Raw genomic sequence first — 6,006 nt, forward strand, 5'->3', positions numbered from 1 at the left:
TAATTTTTCCCTTACAAAAGAAAGCTTGGGCGTCACACGATTTGATCACATGATTATTTTATTTTTGTTTATTCCTAGTCAAGAGTAAGCAAATGATTGGACATTTTAAAAAGTAATATAATTATGTTTTATTTACGTACGTAGTAGTTTAGATTTTTTTGGAGATCCTTATGACACATGGTGATATGTTTAGTGAAACAGTTTACAAATGATATTAATGTATACCGATCAACAACAAAGTCAAATTGTCAACAGGACATCCAAGACAATGAATTGTCAGCTGGTTATATCAAATAATACAGTAAATTTGCATTCAATTTCAATTTACTAGATACGTTCTTCCTTTGAGATTACTCCTGTGCATTATGCATTGTTTCTAGTTTACTTTCATCTTTCAATAATGGAGTCAAAAATAATTCAAAAGAAAAAAAATCTTGTTTCGATTTTCTTTTGCTTTGGTACTATAAAAAATTAACATACATTACAAAATATGTCTTTTAAACTTACATTAGCAAATGTAAGATAGTCTTCATTTAACTTAAGCAGTAGTAAGAAGAATTCAGCCCCCATGTAGGTCACCAGATATAGTAAAGTCAATTTTTCTGGTAAAAATCTCCTTTTTGGACTTACGTATCTAGTGGGCGTTGAACGTCAGTATTTCCTAAATTCTACGATCATTACATTACAAATTCAACCCATCAATATTAATGAATCGCATATAGATTAAGGAAATAAGAAATAAGGATATCAGCTCATTCGCCAGGAAGGATAACTCTTTGAATTAGTTTTCAAATTTAAAAGAGTCTCAAAATGATTGATTAATTGTATATTGTTTAACGTCCCTCTCGAGAATTTTTCAATGGAGACGCCACCATGCCGGTGGAGAGCTTCAAATTATTTCCTATACATTACACCTAGGGCCATTGAGCAGAGAGGGATCTTTTTCATGCCAGCACCTACTGCGACACGGGACCTCGGATTATACTGCCTTATTCGAAGGATCGGTCTTAACATCCCACAGTGGCATTCGAACCCGCGACGTAAGGATCAACTCCTTACTTCGCGACTCTAGAGCAAAAGTTCTAACTATTGCTCCACGCGGGCGACTCTCTAAATAAAGCTTGAAATTGAAATCTCCTCCTGCAAAAAATTTTAATTTTCTCAATGTCATTGAAGGTTCTTTGAGGCATATTAGAAACGGTTTTTCAAAAAGTTTTTATATCCAATATCGGATTTCTTTTAATCTGGCCTTATACACGGGTGTTTATGAACATGATATGAAATTAAAAGTGATTTGGTGTTTTGCAAGAATAGGAAACGCTTTACACACCAAATCTTACAACAGCATTGAAGTAAGAAACTTAAGTACAGTTTAATTATAGACTCATTGCGTTATCTTCAAATGCCTAGATACCTTTAATTTTCTATGCCCCGTAATCGAAGATTAAAGGGTATAGGGGTATATAGTTTTCGTCGGGCGTGTCTGTCTCTCCGCAAAAACGTAAACCTTGCCCACAACTTTTGATATAATGGAGCTGTGACTTTAATATTTCACACGTGTACTCCTTGTGATAAGACCTTTCTTTGGGTACCAACAAATTTGAACTTTTGACCCTGAACTTGGAGTTTGACCCACTTTTACACAAAAATCCAAACTTTAAATTCGGCCATAACATTTTCACGGTAAATACCAGGACTTTCATTTTTCACATATAATTTTTTGCGGCAAGTCTTTTCATTGAAAATTAAAAACTAACAACTTAACCATGGAGATTTTTGTACATATGAAAATACTAACCTTGGCCATAACTTTTGAACAAGAAGTGTTAGGGCTTTCATACTTCACATGTGAGAAGACCTTTCATATCTACATGTACCAAGAAGTTTGATCCTTTGACCTAGTAGTTTGACCTACTTTAAAAAAAACTTTAACCATGACTTTTGATGGGATAGGGCTAAGGCTTTCATACTTTACATGTTTAATCCTAGACCTTTCATTTGATAACAATAACTTTGACCCTTAGACTTGACCTATTTTAAAAATAACTTTAACTATGGCCATAACTTTTGAACTGTTAGGGCTAGGACTTTCATACTTCACATATTTATTCTTTATAACAAGACCACCAACAACCTTGACCTTTTGAACTTGACCTTGGAGATTTACGTACTTTAAGAAAAACTTTAACCTTGACCAAAACATTTGAATGGTTAGGGTTACGTTTTTTTCACAAATTCATTTCTGTAAAAAGACCTGACTTTTGATACCAGCTGACACATTAATTTGCATTTAAGAAAAGTTTAATCTCCGGTATGTTGCCATACAGGGACAGCAATATTTCAAAAACACATCTTTAAATATTTAAAAAGAAAATTGCATTTTAAAATGTCGTTTTTGGAGAAATTATGTAACATTCAATGGGGGATTTTTTCATTGAAGGGCGTCTTGAGGAGTAAAGAGAAACTTCCTTCTACCTTGTACATGTTGTATAATTTAACTTAATTTTTGTGTTTGACTTCCTTATTTATGTTTTAGTACTCATGGTTAAGACATATATGGCAATTTTTTTTCTTTAAAAAAATCAGATTATGCAATGAATCATTATTTGTTTAAAGTTGTAGTCTCTTAACTGTAATGGTGTGTGCAAACGTTAACGCGTTTTGAAAAATTGTTTGTACACACCGTTGTAGTCATGAGACTAATCTTTTTTAAAAAGTTGATTCATTACATCTTTTAATTCTTGCCTTTCACTGCAAATATGATTTATATTTCAAAATCCTTGTATTATCGTCCGAGTTAGCTACAGTCAATGCAACAGCTTCTGTTCCACGTGAACGTGATTTTTAATTTCGCTTATGACGTTGCACTTTCACGGATTCACGGTGACGGCAAAATAAATCTATGTGTTAACTTTTTGACCCCATTTCCGTGCAACGGTGTTTTGAATGCCGAAGATTCCTACAAACTTTATATGCAAAATAACGTGTAAAATAATAACCTATTTATTTACCGATTATGCATTTAAATATCAGGCAGTTTTAATTCAATTTAACCATAATAGAACCATAAAGTTATTCTAGTTCAAAACCAGTGAAAATTTGAATTTGAACATAACTTAGAAAAAAAATCATATTCATTAACATTCAGTCTCCTATTTTTATTTTTTAAACTCGGATACGCCATATATAGCTTTAATTGATTGCAGCATTGAAAAAACAGGGTTTCTACAAAAAAAATAATAATAAAGGCCCATCTCAATCAAGTCAATCAGAAATCACACTAATAAACGTTTTATGCTTGGTTAACATTTAATAATTCTCAGCATCATTTGACAATTTATGATTTCCCTGTACATAAGTATATGCATGTTGAGGAATGGGATGTTCTTTATACCAGTAAACATGTTTTACTATAATATAAAACATTTGACAGAAGTATTTGAAAACTTAGTCTATTTAAAAAGGCAACGAAGGAGGTACATTTTAGCGACTTAATTTTTAAGAGCTTTCTATTTGAAGGAAATAAAAATGCTGAAAAAGTACCTAGAAATACTGTAACTTGATTGGCTGCTTGATCAAAACTTTTAGGCTCTTGACAAGCTCTTAACGTCACCATCCAGTTGTCTTGTGGTGCTTATTTTGCTAATTAACATTATAAAATGCTAACAATTGTACAATTTAAGATTGTCATTTAAAGTCATGAGCAGAAGGATAAAACGTACGCTGAACTAGGACCTGAGGTCCCCTGCTCAGTTCACGACTATCGGGCCTGTTTACTCCGCTACAAAATGTAGTGCGTTGCATACGTAAAGTGAAAATAGAATAAATCGTAATACTGTGAAGCCTTTAAAGTGTAAAACAAACAACTTTTTAAAAGGAATAACCATCTGATGGGTATTAGAAAAGATAGAGGGGGTGGAGGGTGGGTGCTGAGCAACATTAACTGCAATTTTATGCGATATATGATATATAAGCGTTTAACTATTATGGATTACGTTAGGTGACCTGTGGTCTCCCCTATGATTTTATTCCATGTAACGTTATAGTACACATCAGTAGGGGACAACAGTAAGGTGACCAGAGAACAAGTAATATTGTACATCAGTAGGGGAACCAGAGGTCACCTTATATTGTACATCAGGAGGGGGACATCAGTACATGTATAGAGAGCAAAGGTCACCTTATAGTACATAAGTAGGGGGACCAGACGTCACCTTAAACTTTACATCAGTAGGGGAACAAGACGACACCTTAATGTACATCAGTAGGGGGACCAGAGGATACCTTATTTGTACATCAGTAGGAGGACCAGAGGACACCTAATATTGTACATCAGTTAGAGGACCAGTGTGTCACCTTATATATTACATCATTAGGTTGACCAGAGGTCACCTTATACTGTACATCAGAAGGGTACATCAGTAGGGGGACCAGAGGTCACCTTATACTGTACATCAGTAGGGGGACTAGAGGGCATCATATGTAGGGGGACCAGAAGACACCTTATATTGTACATAAGTAGGGTACAACAGAAAGGGGACCAGAGAACACCTTATATTCTACATCAGTAGGGGGAGCAAAGGTCACCTTTAATTCTACATATGTAGGGGGAACAGAGGTCACCTTAAGTTGTACGACAGTAGGGGGACCAGAGGGCACCTTATACTGTACATCAGTAGGGGGACTAGAGGGCATCATATGTAGAGGGACCAGAAGACACCTTATATTGTACATAAGTAGGGGACAACAGGAAGGGGCCAGAGAACACCTTATATTGTACATCAGTAGGGGGACCAAAGGTCACCTTTCATTCTACATATGTAGGGGGAACAGAGGTCATCTTAAATTGTACGACAGTGGGAGACCAGAGGTCACCTTATACTGTACATCAGTAGGGGACATCAGTAGGAGAGCAGAGGTCACCTTATATTGTACAGCAGTAGGGGGAACAGAGGTCACCTTAAATTGTACATCAATAGGGGGACCAGGAGTCACTTTATATTGTACATCAGTAGGGGACAACAGTAAGGGGACCTGAGAACGGCTAATATTGTACATCATTAGTGGGACCAGAGGTCACCTTATATCCTACATCAATAGGGTGACCAGGAATCACCTTCTATTGCAAATCAGTTGGGGGACCAGAGGCAACCTTATATTGTACATTAGCTAAAGTAGGGGGACCAGAGGTCACCTTATATTGTACATCAGTAAGGGGACCAAAGGTCACCTTATATTGTACATCAGTAGGGGGAGCAGAGGTCACCTTATATTGTACATAAGTAGGGGGACCAAAGGTCACCTTATATTGTACATCAGTAGGGGACCAGAGGACACATTAAATTGTACATCAGTAGGGGGACCAGAGGTCACCTTAAATTGTACATCAATAGGGGGACCAGGAGTCACTTTATATTGTACATCATTTAGGGAACCAGAGGCAACCTTATATTGTACATTAGCTGTAGTAGGGGGACCAGAGGTCACCTTAAATTGTACATCAGTAGGGGGACCACAGGTCACCTTATACTGTACATCAGTAGCGGACATCAGAAGGAGAGCAGAGGTTACCTTTAATTCTACATTTTTAGGGGGACCAGAGGTCACCTTATACTGTACATCAGGTGGGGGACTAGAGGAAACCTTATATTGTACATCAGTAGGGGGACCAGGAGTCACCTAATACTATAGTATTTACATCAGTTGGGGGACCAGAGGTAACCTTATATTGTACATCAGCAGGGGGACCAGGGGTCACCTTTTACTTTACATCAGTAGGGGGACCAGAGGTCACCTTATACTGTACATCATTAGGGGGACCAGGAGTAACCTTATATTGTACATCAGTTGGGGGACTCGATTCAACCTTATATTGTACATTAGCTATAGTAGGGGGACTAGATGTCACTTTATTTTGTACATCAGTAGGGGACATCAGAAGGGGGAGCAGAGGTCACCTTATATTGTACATAAGAAGGGGGACCAGAGGTCACCTTATATTGTACA

Source organism: Saccostrea cucullata, unplaced genomic scaffold, assembly GCF_032062105.1.
Source record: "Saccostrea cucullata isolate Sc308-1 unplaced genomic scaffold, CSIRO_AGI_Scuc_v1 ctg159, whole genome shotgun sequence".
NCBI lineage: Eukaryota > Metazoa > Mollusca > Bivalvia > Ostreida > Ostreidae > Saccostrea > Saccostrea cuccullata.